This window comes from Balaenoptera ricei, chromosome 20 (genome assembly GCF_028023285.1).
Source record: "Balaenoptera ricei isolate mBalRic1 chromosome 20, mBalRic1.hap2, whole genome shotgun sequence".
In the NCBI taxonomy this organism is placed as follows: Eukaryota; Metazoa; Chordata; class Mammalia; order Artiodactyla; family Balaenopteridae; genus Balaenoptera; species Balaenoptera ricei.
The window spans coordinates 7,375,850-7,394,635 of record NC_082658.1 but is presented as its reverse complement, the minus strand read 5'-3'; the positions used below and the strand labels follow the sequence as shown (position 1 = coordinate 7,394,635).

At 42.6% G+C, this 18,786-nt stretch overlaps 1 protein-coding gene and 1 non-coding gene across 2 annotated transcripts in view; one reads left to right on the top strand and one right to left on the bottom strand.

Moving 5' to 3' along the window:
- The window catches only part of GRB2 (growth factor receptor bound protein 2), a 68,936-nt gene that overhangs the window by 37,400 nt on the left and 12,750 nt on the right, over positions 1 to 18,786 (top strand). The window lies entirely within an intron of this gene.
- TRNAR-CCU (transfer RNA arginine (anticodon CCU)) lies at positions 3,178 to 3,250 on the bottom strand. The gene has a single exon. It is a non-coding gene; the product is annotated as a tRNA-Arg (tRNA).

The following is an 18,786-nucleotide window of genomic DNA, read 5'->3' as shown; positions in this document are numbered from 1 at the left end:
TCCTTTGATTTTTATGTGTGAAGGACTGACAATTACCAGGAATTGTTCCAAATACATAAAACTGGTCCCTGTTGTCCAGAATAGTCTTTCTAAGATGTGTGTGTATATGTGTGTGGGTGGGTGAGAGAGAAAACGAGAGAGAGAGACACACACACGCACACTAAGTGCTTGAAATCTGTTGAAACCATACTTCTGAGATTTAAGCTACTGAAACATTTGCTTATTATGAATAAAAAGAAAACCAGGCATAAAAATTCATTATGTAATAATCACATTTCCTGATTTACATTTGGGAGATAGTTTATCATTTTTTCCCTGGTGGCGCAGTGGTTAAGAATCTGCCTGCCAGTGCAGGGGACACAGGTTCGATCTCTGGTCCGGGAAGATGCCACATGCTGAGGAGCAACTAAGCCCGTGCACCACAACTACTGAGGCCCGCGTGCCTAGAGCCCGAGCTCCGCAATAAGAGAAGCCACCGGGGCTTCCCTGGTGGCGCAGTGGTTGAGAATCTGCCTGCCAATGCAGGGGACACGGGTTCAAGCCCTGGTCTGGGAAGATCCCACATGCCGCGGAGCAACTGGGCCCGTGAGCCACAATTACTGAGCCTGCGCGTCTGGAGCCTGTGCTCCACAACAAGAGAGGCCGTGATAGTGAGAGGCCCGTGCACCGCGATGAAGAGTGGCCCCCGCTTTCCACAACTAGAGAAAGCCCTTACACAGAAACGAAGACCCAACACAGCCATAAATAAAAATAAATAAATAAATTAAAAAAAAAAAAAGAGAGAAGCCACCGCAGTGAGAAGCCTGCGCACCGCAACGAAGAGTAGGCCCCGCTCAACACAACTAGAGAAAGCCTGGATGCAGCAACGAAGACCCAATGCAGCCAAAAATAGATAAATAAGTAAATTGATTTAAAAAAAAAAACTAAAAAAAGAGAGAAAGATCTAGAATATTTTTGTGACATACTATTTCACCAACAAAGGTTTTTCTTGCAAGACATGCCCTTGAGGATACCAAGGTTAATAGATTGAGGCACCTGCCTTCAGTTCAATCTAGTAGAAAAGACAAGTAATTACAGTGTATTGAGACTAGTATGATGATAGAACTGTGATAATAATACAAAGATCCGTGATTGCAGAGAGGAAGTGATCCTTAAATCTTGAGTTTTGCCATCTTAGCCAGAGGAAACACATATAGAAGTCTGAAAATCATAAAACATCTTGGCAGTTGGGAAGCAGCTCGCAGTAGCTTTAGTATTGTTGGAATTTGGAGTTCAAGGAAGGAAATAGCAGGAAGACTGGAGAGTTAGGTGAGGGCCAGGTAATTGAAAGCTTCGTGTTCGGTGCTGTGCTACCTCACACCAGCCAGGAAATGCTGTGGACTTGGAGCAAACGATTGATGAGTTTTGCCATATTAGTCAAAGGTGAGCTCTCTGGAATTGATCATCTCTGTCCTTTCACTTAAGTTAGTTATTAGAATCACTGCCCACACAGATAGGTATAGAGTAAGAAAAATAGCTCTTGTTGGTAAGTAAATATTTAAACTAAAAATGTAGCCATTAGGCCTGTTAAGATGAATTGATTCCAAATTGCATTTTACCTAAATTGTTTTTAAAAAATGCTTATTTTTAATGATTAGAGTTTTAAAGACCTAATTCATTTTACTAAGTATCTTCTACATTGTGGGTGGTTTACTGCTGTTGGTGGTGGTGATGGTTGTTTTAGTCCCAATTCAAGTTGCATTATAGCCTCTCTCTACAGACATACTCATTCCCCACTCCCTTCCAGTGTTTGGTGAGTGTTCAGTGTGTTACACAATACAAAGAACAGTAAACAAAGGTCACAGTATGATCGGAGAATTTGTCGTCAACAAAGGTAGAACTGTCATTGAGAATAATAGACAGTGAACACTTCCGTATTGTCTCAAAAAAGCTTGTGGCATTGGAAATGGTGTTCAGCTACTCTTCCTAAAGATACCTGCATCTAGAGCTCTGTTCACTCACTCTAAAGCAGAGTCTCTGTTGTCAAGCCTCACCCACTTCCAGTAGAGTTCCTAGGCTGCTTTCGTGTTGCCTCAATTTTAAATATGAATACACAACCACGGAGCACCAGATGTTAGAGGAATGGGAAACCATTGAAGCACTTTAAGCAGACCGACAGTCCAGCTTTTTTTTTTTTTTTTTACATAAGCTTTACTTTTCAGAACAGTTTTAGATTTACAGAAAAGTTGTACAAAGTGTTCAAGTATACCCCACACCAAATTTCCCCTATTTTTAGTGTCTTATGTTAGTATGGTGTATTTTTTTTTTCTTACAATTAGTGAACCGATACTGATACATTATTATTAACTAAATTCCATACTTTATCCAGATTTCCTTAGCTTTTCCCTAATGTCCTTTTTCTGTTTCAGGATCCCAACTAGGATACCACATTACATTTAGTTGTTGTGTTTGCTTAGACGACTCCTGGCTGGGACAGATCTGGTTTATATTTTTTTCTCTTTTTTTAATAAATTTATTTACTTTATATATTTTTGGCTGCGTTGGGTCTTCATTGCTGCGCATGGACTTTCTCTAGTTGCGGCGAGCGGGGGCTACTCTTGGTTGCAGTGCACGGGCCTCTCATTGCAGTGGCTTCTCTTGTTGCGGAGCACAGGCTCTAGGTGCGTGGGCTTCAGTGGTTGCAGCACGCAGGCTCAGTAGTTGTGGCACGCGGGCTCAGTAGTTGTGGCACGCGGGCTCTAGAGCGCAGGCTTGGTAGTTGTGGCGCACGGCCTTAGTTACTCCGTGGCATGTGGGATCTTCCCGGACCAGAGCTCGAACCTGCATCCCCTGCATTGGCAGGCGGATTCTTAACCACTGCGCCACCAGGGAAGTCCTGGTTTACATTTTAATGATGTTATTCTGGTTTGCAGAATTGAGTACATTCTGAAGGGGACAAAGTGAAAGCAGTGAGACCAGTTAGGAAGCCACTATGTAATAATTCAAGCAAGAGATAATGGCAGCTTGGACTAGAGTTGTAGCAGTAGAAGTGGAGAGAAGGGTTTTTTTTGCTTTTTAAAAAATTTTTATTTTATTCATTCATTATTTATTTAGGCTGCGCCAAGTCTTAGTTGCCACACTTGGGATCTTCGTTGCAGCACGTGGGCTTCTTAGTTGCAGCATGCATGTGGGATCTAGTTCCCCCACCGGGGTTCAAACCCAGGCCCCCTGCATCAGGAGTGCAGAGTCTTACCCACTGGACCACCAGGGAAGTCCCTGGAGAGAAGGGTTTTGATTTAGGGTATGTAAAAGCCATCAGACTATATGAGAAAATTAAGGGGAATGAGAGTAGGTAGAGAAGAAAATAGGTTCTGGGTTGGAGCCCTTGGGACCCTTTAAAAGTTAATGAGATAAAAAAGACACTAGAGGGATTTCCCTGGTGGCGCAGTGGTTAAGAATCTGCCTGCCAATGCAAGGGACACTAGGGTTTGATCCCTAGTCTGGGAAGATCCCACTTGCCGCGGAGCAACTAAGCCCGTGTGCCACAACTACTGAGCCTGCACTCTGGAGCCCACGAGCCACAACTAGTGAAGCCCGCGTGCCTACAGCCCATGCTCCGTGACAAGAGAAGCCACTGCAATGAGAAGCACGCGCACCTCAACGAAGAGTAACCCCCACTCACCACAACTAGAGAAAGAAAGCCCGCATGCAACGAAGACCCAACGCAACAAAAAAAAAAAAACAAAAAAAAACACTAGCAAAGGAGACCAAACAAGAGCGGCCAGTTAGATAGGAAGAAAACCTAGGATGTGTTGTGTCCTAGAAGCCAAGAAAGTGTTTCAAGGCAGAGTAGATGATCACTGTATTATGTGCTTCTGATAGGCCATGTCAGATAAGGGTAGGGAATTGACCTTTGGATTCAGCCATCACTAGTGACCAGGCCATCACTAGTGACCTCTGTGAATAGTTTCCGTGGAGTGGTAAGAGCAGAAGCATGCTTGGAGTGGGTTCAGAGAGAATGGGTTGGGACAGGGAAGGGGACATGGGGAAACTTGCTGGGGGTGGGGAGGGTGGCGGTGGTTATGTAAATTTTACAGCAAAAGAAAACACTGCAAAGTAATATTTAACTATTGTTAATAATATGTATGCAGAAGTATTTAGGAGAAAGAGCACTGATGTCTGCAACTTTGAGATACATTAAAAAATAAATGGATTAATGGAAGGTTGTATAGATAGATATGTGATAAAACACATATTGTTAATGGCATAATTTAGGTGGTGGGTAAATATGTGTTCGTTGGAAAATTCTTTTAACTTTGCTCTATGTTTGAAAGCTTTCATAATAAAATGTTGGGGATGGGGGAGAGAACAGGAGGAAAGAAATTGGAGACAGAATGTGAACAGCTTTTCCGAGGAGTTTTTATGTAAAGGCAGTAGAATCAAAAGAAATCTGCTTTCATCCCGATCTCAGAATTGGGAGAAATAACAGCATTTTTATTTACTGATAGGAAAGATCCAGTAGAGACAAAAAATTGATGATGCAGAAAAAAGAAAGGAAAAGTACTTCAGTGAAATGTCCTTGAGCAGGCAAAAAGGTGGGATCTAGCACAGGAGTAGAATTTTCTTTTGTTAGGAGCATGGACAAAAGTAATAGAAGGCAGAGGGTAAAGGATATAGGTACAAGCGGTTGTATACACGTGGTGGGAGCTTTTACAGATCTCTTCTGTTTGCTTCTGTTTTTTCCGTGAAGTAGAAAGTAAGCTCATCTGCTGGGAAGGATGGTGGAGGAGCTGTTGAAGCTCAAGGAGATAGGAAAATGAGATAGTCATCTAGGAGCGAGTGAATGGACTCAGGAAATACACTGCGAGCCCGCTTGAGGTCTTTCATGAGGTCTAATAATTAATATTTAAAGTTTCAGAAGGAGAACAGTGCAAATGAAAGACACCATCAGATTTTTTAAAAAGAAAGAAAGAAGATAACTTCTCATAGCTGGTGGATGTGGATTTTTGGATGGGAAGGGACCACCAAGTCTACCCAGCAATACGTACAAAAATAGATCCATGCTCAGATAGGTTATGGTTAAGTTTCAAAATGACAAGAAGAAAGAAAAGATGCTAAGAGCATCTAGAAAAAAGAAACAAGTCTCTATAAAGAAATGATAATCAGATTGCCAGTGAACTTTGTACAAACAACTTCAAATACCAGAAAGCAGTGTCTTCCAAATTCTGAGGGAAAATGCTGTTCGGCCTAGAATTCTGTTGAATTCTACACCTCATTGAACTGGCGTTCAAGTATAAGCAGAGAATCAAGGCAATTTCAGACATGCCAGGACTGAAAACATTTGCTTCCTAAGCACCCTTTCTTGGGAAAGTATTGATATTAATGGTGCGCTACCATAAAAACCAAGAATGAGGAAGACATGAAATCTAGGAATCGACACATCCAACCAAGGAAAGTATTGGAGGAAAATCCCAGAATGGTAGGTCGATTGAAGAGTGAAATGGGTATTCCAGGCATTGTTTTACACGTACCATCCTTGAAAAGTTGTAATAATTTAAAAATATAATAAAGCCAGAAAAATTGTTTTAAGGCCATTAGAGCTCTAGGGAAAGCAGAAGGCCATCCAATAAAGGGAGTACAATTTTTAAAACCGGCTTAATTGTATCTCCCAGAGCTGCAAACTGTAACTTCAGCAATGAGAATTCACCTGTAGAAAGCAGGGCATTTTGGGGACTTCCCTGGTGGTCCAGTGGGTAAGACTCCGCGCTCCCAGTGCAGGGGTCCCGGGGTCGATCCCTGGTCAGAGAACTAGATCCTACATGCCGCAACTAAAGATCCCGCATGCTGCAACGAAGACCCAGCACAGCCCCCCACCTCCCCCCCGCCCCCAAAAAAGAAAAGCAGGGCATTTTGGTTCTGGTCAGTTCAGATTTGATAGCTTAATCATTATAGATCTATTATGCATAGCCATTCATAGCCTTTGACTTCGCGGGGTGGGGAGTTATAAAGGCCTAATAATACTGTTCTGTAGTGGCAAACAGTAGTCATACCTGAGTTGATCATAATATGGCTGATGATTTTTGCGATTTGGGGAAGCTAGTTATTGTGGGCAAGAGAGCGAACCTCATATGCCTGGTTTCCCCTTGCATTTCCAGGCAGCATGGATGTTGTTCTGTTGGCTGACCCAGAACTGTGGAATGGCACAGAAGTCTCCCAGTTTAAATACTACGTGAAATCAGGGAGTTGTTCTTGTAGTCTGGAATTGAGGGTCTGACAAGCCCATTGTTTGCATTAATACATCCTATTATTTAGTCCTCTTAGTCCCTCTGTTCTCTGCAGGTTGTGACGTTTTGTGGGACGAAAGTGCTGATTTTGTACAGGGAACAGTGTGTAGGTGCTCAGATAAAACTAATAGGCGGAGCAAGGCTGGGCTTGTCTGCTTTTGATGGTACAGGCCGAGAACAGAGCAGCCTCGTTGTCCTCCGGCTGCCCCCATCCCCCACCCCACCCTCCCCCCAGGCCTCCCAGCGAACCTGCCCTCTGAGCCCTGCAGCTACCTGAAGGAGGCCATGAAAGCTGGTTAATTACTAGACAGGCCTCCCTTCCAATGGTAAAAGGAGGGGTAGTTAGTTTAGCCTGTCTGTAACAGCAGCTATGTTTGTCTCCAGTTCCGTTAGAGAGGTGCCTAGAAAAAGTTGTCATATCCTGAATTCCGATGTCTGTTTTCCTGATGAAAATGTCCATATTTGGGGTCACGTTTGGAAGTAGAGAAAGTTTAATATGTGAGTAAGCATATGTCAGGGTATACTAGTTCAAATTGAGTATCTTCATAGATTCTAAACATTGCAAATTATAGTTATTTGAATTGGTTGTTTGAAAAAGTAATGTCAGTTTTGTGTAGATTTTTAATTATATAGCAATTAAAACATCACCTCAGCACAACTGAGGGATTATCTCTTTTATAAATTTATTTTTTAATTTTATTTATTTTTGGCTGCATTGGGTCTTCGTTGCTGCGCGCCAGCTTTCTCTAGCTGTAGCGAGCGGTGGCTACTCTTCGTTGCGGTGCACAGGCTTCTCATTGCGGTGGCTTCTCTTGTTGCGGAGCACAGGCTCTAGGCGCACGGGCTTCAGTAGTTGTGGCTCGCGGGGTTTAGAGCACAGGCTCAGTAGTTGTGGTGCATGGGCTTAGTTGTTCTGCGGTATGTGGGATCTTCCCAGACCAGGGCTCGAACCCATGTCCCCCGCATTGGCAGGCAGATTCTTAACCCCTGCGCCACCAGGGAAGCCTTGGGATTATCTCTTTTATACACTTTCTTTTTATTTATGGTGGAGAGTAAACTTTAAGTTTTAAATTATGTGACCTTGAGAAGCCAGTGATATGGCTTGAAATTTGATATCTGTTCCCTGTTCCTGCAAACAGAGGGTGGAGGAGTAAATTTAGAGTCTTTAATGTGTATGGGTTTTTTAATGTTCATTTTAGAGTCTTTTCAAAACAGTCAAAATCCCCCCACCCTAGTCCAAATGTCCATCTCCTCTGGCCTGGCTTACTGCAGTAGCCCCTTAATTAAGTGGTCTTCCTGCTGCCACTTTCATCCCTCTCAGATCTTTGTATCACACAGAAACCAGAATCGTCATATTAAAGAGCAAATTCAGTCCATGGTTTCCCAGAATCCTTATTCTACCCTTCAGGGCCAGAGCCCTGCACAGTCTGGCCCAGTTCCCTTTCTCTCTAGCCTCCAAGGCTCTGCTTTTCACAGAACTCCCTTGGATTTGTCATTTCAGTTCTACACTGTGCTAAACCCCTTCTCACCCAAGAGCCTCTACTTACGCTCTTCTCTCTGCTTGGAATATTTCTCCTTGCTCTCATTTGTGTCCTCCATTCCCACCCTCAAACCTGGCTAAGACCTACTCATACTCAGGGTTTCTGGTTGAAATGTTACTGCCCAGGTGAGCTTTCCTTGACACACGTCTGCATAGTTCGATTACGTCTCCCCAAGGTGTGCTCTCATACAGAGCACTCTGAACTTTTCATCGTAACTTATTATACCTGAAGTTATAATTACTTTCCCTTCCCTACTGTCAGCTCCTTGTAAGTGAGGATCATTTACTTATTGTGGTATCCCCAGGACCTAGCACAGACGATGACTCAAAATGGACACTCATACTTGTCTACTCCCTGAGTCTTAATATAGTACATCTTTGATTATTTTATTAGGATAGAGTCCTAAGAATGGCTGGGTTTTACTGGGTTAATAGGTATGAAAATTCAGATCTTTGATACGTATGGCCAAATTGCTTTCAGTAAAACCATACACCTTTTTATACTCCCACCAGTACCATCCAGCCACCATCACTGAATATTAACTTGTTTTTATCTTTGCCACTGTGATCATCCAAAAAGAAGAGGAAGGGGGAGGTCTGTGAGATCTCTGAGTGATAGAAACAGAAGACTGGAATAGGCCACTTGATCTAGTTATTCCAGTCATGACCACATGATATCCCGTCCTTGAAGATTTCTGGGCTGTAAGACTTCAGCCTTCCTGGTGGCACTGGAGCACAGTGGAGGAGACAGCAAGGAGGGTGACTCGTCTTACGTGTTAGGCAGTAGTTTTCCTGCAGTGGAGTAGTATCGCCATGGTGATTACCTGTAGGAAGTGACTCCGCTTGACTGAGCCACATCCAGCCATCCACAGTGTCTGTAATTACTGTTTTGTCACTTAAACATGTGACAGCTCCATATCGCAGAAGGGCAGTGTGTAGCCTGGAGGAGGACAGCAAGTAAAGTGTGACTTAACAGCAACTCTCTCTTTTTTTGAACCCCATTTTAAAATATAAAAGGGAAGATGGCCTTGTTTACCACACCCTCTTACATACTCTGAGTTGCTCTGCCTTTAGGTTCTTGCTCTATTCCTGGACTCTTGGAAGTTGCCCCTTTTCTCATTTCTCTAGACATGAATTGAGTTTTCTGTATCAACTAAGCAGCTCACTTGGAAACATGTAGCTGTGAATTCCATATTCAACTCAAAATCAGCAGTTTCCATTATCCCACTTCTTACTTGTTCCCTTATTATTTACATACATAACTCCCTTAGCTGTAAACACTTTTGAGGGTAGGGACTGTGACTTTCTGCCCCCGCCCCCCCCCCCCTTTAAATCCCGTTGCAGCTTCCTAGCACAAAGCTTTCAGTGTAGTAGACACTCGAACATTAACTGAAGTGCAATTCGAAGAGGACAGCAACGGTAACTCATCAGGACAGCCTAGTAATGACCAGATTACGGATCCTAGATTTTCATACTTCCACCACCTTTCTCAATTCCCTGTAACTGTTTTAATAGTAAACAGAACTATTTGGCTGCTTAAGATGGTGGACCTCAAGGGTGTTTTACAGTTTTCTTCTCCCAAGTTGTTGGTAGAATTTGGATACTTCCTGTGATCTGTTTGCCTCATAACAAATGTCACTTTGTATAATGAAATATCTCCTCAGTGAGTTCCAAAGGATGGATAGAACTGATTTGAGGGGAATTTCAGTCAGGGTCCTGGTAGGAAACACATGACACATTTAAACTGGCTAATTTGAGGAGATTTTATTAATGAGACTATTTACAAGGTGTGGGCAGGGTTTCTCTGGAAACCACAGGGGATGGTACAGTGCCCAGAGCTAGTAACCGAGTTCCCATCTTGAGGCCTGCAGAAGACAGTGGGGCAAAGGAAAGGGGAGGTGTTACCAGAACCTGGAGGAGGAAAGGACTGAGTCAAGAAGGCTGAGACTTTGAGTTGCAGGTCTAAGACTGTCCACAGAAGCCCCAGACAGGAAGCTGCCTTCTGCGGCCTCTCCACTGGGGAGCTGGGAAGCCTGTAGAAGAGCCTGCTGTTGTGGTCCATACAGGTGGAGGGCACAGAAGGGCAGAGGAGAATGTCAACTGAATCTGGAGAGGCACGGGGGTACCATCTACCTTTTACAATTATGCTTTTTACTCACAGTGGCTTTAAAAGAGGGAAATTTGCCAGCAGCTCTATATAGCTGTTTTTCTAAAGTGCTTTTCAGAAAAAAAATTGGTGGCCAAGAGGGAGGCCACCAAGTCACATCTGCCCACCAAGCTTTTTTTTTTTTTTTTTTTTTTTTAAGTGAAACAAGTTAAAATGTTTATCAGAAGGAAAAAGAGTACGTGTGGATAGACATGTGGGCGGGCTCAGAGAGAGAGAGCGCCCTGGTGGTAGTTTGAATCACTTTTATGGGGCATTCCTCCACCAAGCTCTTTGGATTCCACCTCGGAAAAGTATCTTGAATCTGTCTCCTTCCCTGCACCACACTTTCCCGCGGCAGCCCAAGCGCTGGCGGCTGTAGTTGTTCCCGCCTGGTCTTCCCTGCACTTCATTCTCACAGTGCAAACATTGGAATGTTGAAAAATGCACACCTGACTGTCACTCTTCAGTGACTTCTAATTATCATCCGTAGCATACCCGTTTGAACTTCCTAATTTGCACACTAGAACCTTCTGCCTAGACCGCTTATAGGAGATCCTCTGGGTGTCCCCTCAGATGTTACTCTCTGACCACATTCCCCCTCCCTCCCAGACTAGGGTAGGTCCCTCTCTTTTCCGCTCCCTAACCCTGTGCTTAACCTAACATGAATCCACATTTTCAGTTTAGTATTGTACTTAACCTGTTTAATTGCCTGCATTCACCTCCACTCTGGGAATGGGGTGGGGAATTACCACTGCACCCAAGTCCCTCTGTCTGTCATGTGGTTACAGACTCTCCTGCCATGGAGCTAGATTAGCTGCTTCAGAAAATTTTGGAACTAGGTTTTTTTTTAGTTCAGAATGGTAGCATTCTAGGTGTAAAGACCCCCTAGCCTCGAGTATTTCAGAGCCATAGATCTTTTTTTTCTTTTTTTTAATACAGCAGGTTCTTATCAGTCATCTATTTTATACATATTAGTGTATACATGTCAATCCCAATCTCCCAAGTCATCCCCCCACCACCACCCCACCCCCCACACTTTCCCCCCTTGGTGTCCATACGTTTGTTCTCTACGCCTGTGTCTCTATTTCTGCCTTGCAAACCAGTTCATGTGTACCAGTTTTCTAGATTCCACATATATGCATTAATATACGATATTTGTTTTTGTCTTTCTGACTTACTTCACTCTGTATGACAGTCTCTAGGTCCTTCCACGTCTCTACAAATGACCCAGTTTCGTTCCTTTTTAAGAGCCATAGATCTTTATGCGGTTGCCAGTGATTAGCTGAGTGACTGATGCCTTTTTTTCTGTTACATTCTGTGAGGTGGCTTTGGGTCACGGAATGACTAAATCAGTAGACCCTATTTAGTTCACATCTTGAATCAATAAGGCCTAAGTTAAACTTAATAACCTCTGTTGTCATTAATTTTGGGGCGGAGGAGGGCTTTTTTGGGAGCTCCTGTTTTGTTTTATTTGCTGAAGCAACAGGAAGTGAGTTAGATCTTAGAGGGTGGAGCTGATGAATGTGAACAGGTTTGCCTGTCATCAGAAAACAGGTAACTGCTGCTCCCCTGGCTTAGGAGGCTTTGTTTGTTTTTTATTTAGTTTGGTTTTTTTGAGGAGAGGGTTGTAGAATTTAACCTAAAATTGAAAGCCTTCTGTTAATGAACAAGGAGAGTAGCTAAATATATATTGTTAAAGTAAAGAATTAGCCATAGTTTCTAATTATTTTGGTTATTTCCAGTTAGGAGTTCTGATACCATTAGTAAAGGTTTTACTTTTCAACTTAAGGAAACTTAAGCAATCTTGTAGTTAATGGCTGCCAAGTGTGGCCAAGGAAACCATCCGTCCCTCCATTTGCTTGATAGCAAGTTGGGAAGTCGGCCATGTTCCTTCTACTCAAAGTTCTATACAAGCTGAGCAGAACTAAAGATGCAAACAAAGAATATAACCAGGGGGCAGGGGGGATAGGAAGAATATAACCTAGCTCACACTTCCCCCAGGAAGTTTTCCTGTATCCCCTAAGCTGGACTTAGGTCTTTCCCTTCGGTGTTTGGAACGCAGATATTTTCTGTTGAATGGACATTTGCCACAGTACCTGTAATTCCCCCACTACTGGCATCCATCACACTGTGTTGCAACTAGCAGTTTACTAGATAGACTCTAAGCTCCCTGGGGAGGGAAGGGTGGCCGTTGTATCCTAAGCTCACCTAGCTCAGGGCTTTGCACTCTTGTTGCAGAGTGCTTGCCTGGTACAGGCTGTCACATGATTGCTGAGTTTTTCAAATGTACAGTATTTTCTCTCTTGAAACTCCCTCATATTTATCTTTGTCTCTGCCCATCCCCTTCGCCCAGCTGCCCCAGGTCCCTGCAGTTGAAATTCTGACACTCTTGAGAGCATTTCACTCTTCTCTTGAGCAGTCAGCTACGCTAAAGTAGTATGTCTTCCACAAGACACAAAACACAGAAGACAGTTATTTTGAATGGAAACTCTTGGTACCCCTTTGGTATAAAGAGTTTATTTTGGGGGACTGCCTGTGCATTTAGGTTTCACTGCCTCCAGATTCATCTGGGTGGAGTAATAGCTACATAAGTGTGAACAACCTTCCTGTTTTGTTAAAATGTCATGAGAAACCTTTCTTAATGACAGCTGAACCTGGAAAGGTTGATAAGTGTCTGATTCGTTGTTTTGTTGTTGTTGTTTTTAAGATTTTTTTGACGTGGACCATTTTTAAAGTCTATTGAATTTGTTACAATATTGCTTCTGTTTTATGTTTTGATTTTTTGGCCACGAGGCATGTGGGATCTTCGCTCCCCGACCAGGGATTGAGCCCGCACCCCCTGCATTGGAAGGTGAAGTCTTAACCACTGGACCGCCAGGGAAGTCCCTCTAATTCGTTTTTTGAACACTAAAATATTTCTCAGAGAAAGAAAAATATCCTGTTTTGGTTATTCTTCTTACAATTATTCTTATAATAATAATTTGGTTAGTCTTAATTGTTCATCTTGCTACATATATGAACATTATAAAGGAAGTCTTCCATTTAAAAAAATGCGTGAGTGGTCCTGAACTCTTAATATAATCAGTTGTGTGTGTGTGTGTGTGTGTGTGAGTGTGAGAGAGAGAGAGAGAGAGATCATTTTTCTTTCTACATCAACTTGGCTGCCATTCAAAAGAATAAAAAAGGTGAAGGTCTTCATGCTGTCCTTTGTAAAGCTTTTGCTGGAGGAGTTGTAGCTATAAAATTAACACTCTGCAAAAGTAAGTCACTAGTCAGACATGCAGGCTGAACCAGGCATCTTAACATTCCAGGAAGTGCCCCCATGCTGAGAGCTGGGAGTCGGGACACGTGTATAGACCCAGAGCTACAGCTCTTCCCTCCCTAATCCACCCAATGCATATTTTCTAAATTTCATACTGAAATTTCCCTTCCCTGCCTACCCACCCCACCTTTACACCTTTTTTATCTTGGAGAAAGTAGAAGCAGGTAGTGTTGTGGAAAAGATTTGGGGTACCCCGTTTTGAGGTGCTCCCCATAGAAGTTTTTTGGCAGTGATGCTTAAGGTACAGGAAGACTGATTGCCTCATTCTGTTACTTCCTTTATTTTGCCTCTCCTTGGGGGGAACAAATTCATGACAGTCAGTCTTCTTTCCAGGGTCTATTTAAGATGTTATTATTTTCACCAAGGAATCTGATGGTAATGTATAATGTGTGGTGCTCTTTCTATTGTCCCTAGACCCAGCTAGCTCTGTGATCCTGTATGCATTACTTAGAGCAAAGCCCCCATATACCAGTCAGTTCCTCAAAATATGCTAGATGCTATTCTGAGAACCATGGAGAATACCGATGAGAAGTGGCATAGAGCCAGCTTTAGGGTGCTTGCAGTCAAGTTTAGGAGAGGACCAAAGCATTCCAGTACACAGTACAAAGCAGCGGTAGACGAGATGTGAATAGATGAGGAAGAGAGGAAGCATGAGAGACGCAGTACAATGTGTTTAGAGGTCGCTGAGTTGACTAGCCTGACTGAACTGAAGGGTTCGTTTAGAGAAGTAGTGGGTGGGAAGAGCTGAAAGTAGGTGATGGCCAAATTACGAAAAGTGGAATGCCAAACTAAGAATAATTTGGATCCATAGAAGGCTACTTAGGACTTTTTAACAGACAAACAGTAGTGTTTGAACTGATTCAGAGCACTAAATAGATTGAGGTCAAACCAGGACAACCTTAAACTATGCAACCTGGACCTTTTGGGAGGTGGCAGGGCAGGGTGGGGGGTAGGCTTGGCCTCTTGATCCAGCTGTGTTTCCCTTTCAAACTGATCCCCATTGATAGCAGCTGTTTAGAGAAGGTAGAGAGAGCCTCTCAGGCAGCGGGGAAAAAAGGCACTGTTCCTGGGGTGTAACTGGTTTGTATTCAAATGGCAGTATATAAGTGATGAGTGATTTTTACCAATAGAAAATTTGGGAGTTTGGACGTTTTCTTTCCTCTCCCTTCCTCCTTCTTTTTCTTTCTTTTCCTTTTGAAATTGTTTAGAGGGCAAAATCTAGTGTGTGTCACTAGTGGTCAGAAGGTAAACTTGACCAACAAATGCCCTTTGGATCTCTTTAGTTTGGTAAATAGAATCCTTCCTTAAAAGGAAAATGATGTAGGGCTTCCCTGGTGGCGCAGTGGTTGAGAATCTGCCTGCCAACGCAGGGGACACAGGTTCGAGCCCTGGTCTGGGAAGATCCCACATGCCGCGGAGCAACTAGGCCCGTGAGCCACAACTACTGAGCCTGCGCGACTGGAGCCTGTGCTCCGCAACAAGAGAGGCCGCGATAGTGAGAGGCCCGCGCACCGCGATGAAGAGTGGCCCCCAATTGCCGCAACTAGAGAAAGCCCTCACACAGAAACGAAGACCCAACACAGCCAAAAAATATATACACATAAATAAATAAATAAAAGATTACTATTTAAAAAAAAAAAAAAAGGAAAATGATGTAAAAAATTGATTTAGGGCTCCTTGATCCCCAAAGAAATGAATCTTCTGGAAATACCCATTTAAAAGGGAACTAAAAACACATTTCATGGCACAGATATTATACTTTTGTTGAAAGAGTTCATCACCATAAGGTAAAAATACCCCCTTGATTTGATATCATTACATAAATTTGGAGTAACTCATCTACAGTGTGGGTGTTTTTCATGCTTTGGCACACAGTAGAGCAAGCAGCATAGCCAAGATGTTTTTCATGTTGAGCAAAAACTTTAACAGATGGAGGTGGTGATTGTAGAGCACTTATTTAAAGTGTTAGGAATGAATCAGTGTAGTTTGAGGCCGAGGCAGTAATCCATACTAAGGGAGTCTGAGAAGTTGAAGAGCATTCTAATAAAATATGTAACAGGCAACTGAAGAGAACTGATTTTAAATGGCTCTCCCAGTACTGTTACCCTAGCCAGGGCCCTATAGAATTTTTCTTAGGGGTTAAAGTCTTTAAAAAGCCACTCTGTGTGCGTGTGTGTGTGTGTTTTCCTTCCCTATTCTAAGAACTTGAAATTATGTGGTTGTGTGTGTGTGTGTGTGTGTGTGTGTGTGTGTGTGTTTTCCTTCCCTGTTCTAAGAACTTGAAATTATGTGGTAGGGTCACCATAATTCTTTAAATTTGTCTTAAAGTCCTGGCAGTATTTCAGTGTTGCTTGTGTGGGATTGATTGATCTTTAAAGAGCTGGGGAAACTCACTGGCTTATGTAGAATTTCTGTAAAGCAGGGACCAGCTGTAAGTGGTATTTTTGTTTTTTATGTGGTGGAAGAGCTTAAATATGTAATTGTTCCTATCTTTTATGCACAAATGCTCTTTCTTATAAATTGCTTCACAAACGCTATAAAACTTTGAATAATTTTTCCCTGAAGAAATGTTGAACCCTGTGCAAGCTGTTAGAATTAGAATGTATGTTGAAAGCTTTGATGGGACTACTGTTTGGGAACTGCACAGCTTTTTTTTTTTTTTTTAAATCATGATTCCTTCTTCTTCTTTTTGTTTTGTTTTGTTTATTTACAGATGACTGCATATGTTCAGGCAAGAAAATACCCCCCATATTTCAAAATACAGCAGTCTATAAACAAAATTCTTATCTACCATTTTCCTAAAAGACACTTTTTTTTTTTCTGTAATTTGTATAGAAAATTAAGTGCAGTTCTTGTCTCCCAGGATTTGTATGGAAGGGACAGGGAAGGGCGTTACCTACTGTAATCCTTGAACTCAGCATTTGAAATTTTTTTTGAGGTAAGCACAGAAGTTTTGTACTCTGTGTTTCCACAATAAAACGAGAATCCCAGTTCTTTGTTAATACGTGTGCTCTTGGTACCCATGGGCAGCATTACATCAAAGATACCTAACTTGGTAAAACTCAGCCCCCAGGATTGCCATGTTTTGTTAGATCTAATACTGCTAAATATGTAAGGCAGAGTAATTATTGTGAAGTAAATGTGTCCACTACAGCAGCTGGACGGTAGCTCTGTACTGAGCTATGCTGCTCATTTTCTCATTTAACCCCCTCAGTAACCCTGAGAGGTAGGTATTATCACCACTTTATAGATGGGAAACCAAAACTTAGAAAATGGCCGTTTGCCCAAGGTCACATAGTTCATTGTTGGTGAAATTGGAATTTGAACCCATGTGTTTATTCGCCTCTTGAATCCTACCAGATCAGGTGCATCCGAAGGGGTCTGAGCCCTAAATCTTTGAGCTCTGGCTTTTTTTCTTTCTTCTGCTTTTTTTTTTTAAGTAGATAGATATTTTTATTTTTTTTAGCCACACCCAGTGGCATGTGGCATCTTAGTTCCCCGACCAGGGATTGAACCCGTGCCCCCTGCAGTGGAAGTGCAGAGTCCTAACCACTGGACCACCAGGGAATTCCCTCTTTCTTCTTTTTTAAACTATTTGGAAACCTTTAAATTGGTATTAGTAAAGATGGAAATTTGCATTGCCTTTAGAATGGTCTCATTGGGGGTGGGGTGGTGGCAGCAGTGAATAAAGTTACCAAATTATATAATGTAGAAAAGTAGAACATGTGGAATGCTCTGAGTTGTCCGTAGTGAAGAAAGTTTTACTTCTGGGAATTTTTTTCATAGGTTAGTGATGGCAGACTATCATGGTGGGGGTTTCTGAAGCCTCGTTGTGTTATTTTCTGCTCCACTATGTATTTTCGGTGTGAAAAGTTTGTACCGGAGGCATATGAGGCCCTGGTGTGTGTTTCTTACATGTAAATTGGACCATAATATTACTGTGTTCTCTTGACTGAAATACTTCTTTCAGTTGAAGTATGATACACGTGTAGAAAAGTTACATATCGTAAGTGCACAGTTCAGTGAATTTTCACAAACTGAATACACCCAGCTTGCAGGTCAAGAAGTTTAACATTAGCGACAGCTCAAAAGCACCCATTGTGTACCTTCCATCGACTGGAATAGTTTTAATTCTCCCATGTAAACTTCACATCATTCTTTATCTTTTAGGTTTCTTCCTGATTGTGGCTCTAACATTACTTTCAGTCTTTCTGCAACCAGAAAAAGAACAAATAAAAACTTCACTGATAGTTGTCTCTTCCTCCTTTCATAATCTCATCTCTTGATCAGTCTGCTTCCGTTAAACCAAAGTGTTTTGATGGCTACAAAGTCATAACTCGAGGGAATATGGGGGTTGGCATAGAACATGCAGCTGTGGGGTAACAGCTAAAAACATTCCTTGGAATTTTCAAAACTGAATGAAAATTTGGTGGTCGAACTCAACCATCTATTTGTTAAGAGGTAATGAATGAGCGAATGGTAAGTTGCCTGTGTTTCGGGGAAGTGGTGATAGGAGCAGTTTCCTCCTTCTCAGAACTCTGATGGGGCTTTAACAGCTTACTTGTGAAGGATGTGAACTTTCATCTAAAGCCATAGCAAATTCAGTACAGTCTCTGTAGGTGCAAACTCATCCACATCTGGTTCTGGTGCCCTTCCCTGCTCTACTTTAGATTCACTTATGTCAATTTGTGCCCTTTGCTGTTTTAAGCATTTGAATAAAACTTAATTTTTAACTCTTAAATTATGCCATCCTGGGCTTTCAGGGCTTGCATGTGAAAGCTGATGTACCAGCTGGGTAGAAGAACCTGATCCCAGGTGGCCCAGGCTTAGCAAGCACTCTTTCTCCTGTGCTTTGTCTCCCACAGAACCAATCTTTTCTTAAATTATCGAGTAAAGAGATTTAGAGGCATGCACAGCCACACCTTGGCTTTCTGGCAAAGAGATATTCTAGATACTAGAATATTCCAGAGAACCAAACTTTTAGCCTCCCATGTATTCTGACATTACATTAAAAATAATCTAAGCATTGGGGAGTTCCCTGGTGGCCTAGTGGTTAGGATTCTGGGCTTTCACTGCCGTGGCTGGGGTTCAATCCCTGGTTGGGGAACTGAGATCCCACAAGCCACCCGGCCAGTATTGATCATCATCATCATCATCGTCTAAACGTATTAGTTCCATATTTCCCTACCTTCTTGGGGAGAAAAGCATACAAACACCAAGTATTAATATTGTTCTGCAGAAAACCATAGTTCTAAAATGGTGCCAAATCTGGGAGTTGCCCTGGAGTTTCTTTTATTGTCGAGGGGGGCATTTTTTTAGGGGGAGGTTTGCCTCTGTCCTAACGAAGGTGACAAGAAGAACGTGCAGGGCTTCCCTGGTGGCGCAGTGGTTAAGAATCCACCTGCCAGTGCTGGGGACACGGGTTCGAGCCCTGGTCCGGGAAGATCCCACATGCCACAGAGCAACTAAGTCTGTGCGCCACAACTACTGAACCTGCACTCTAGAGCCTGCGAGC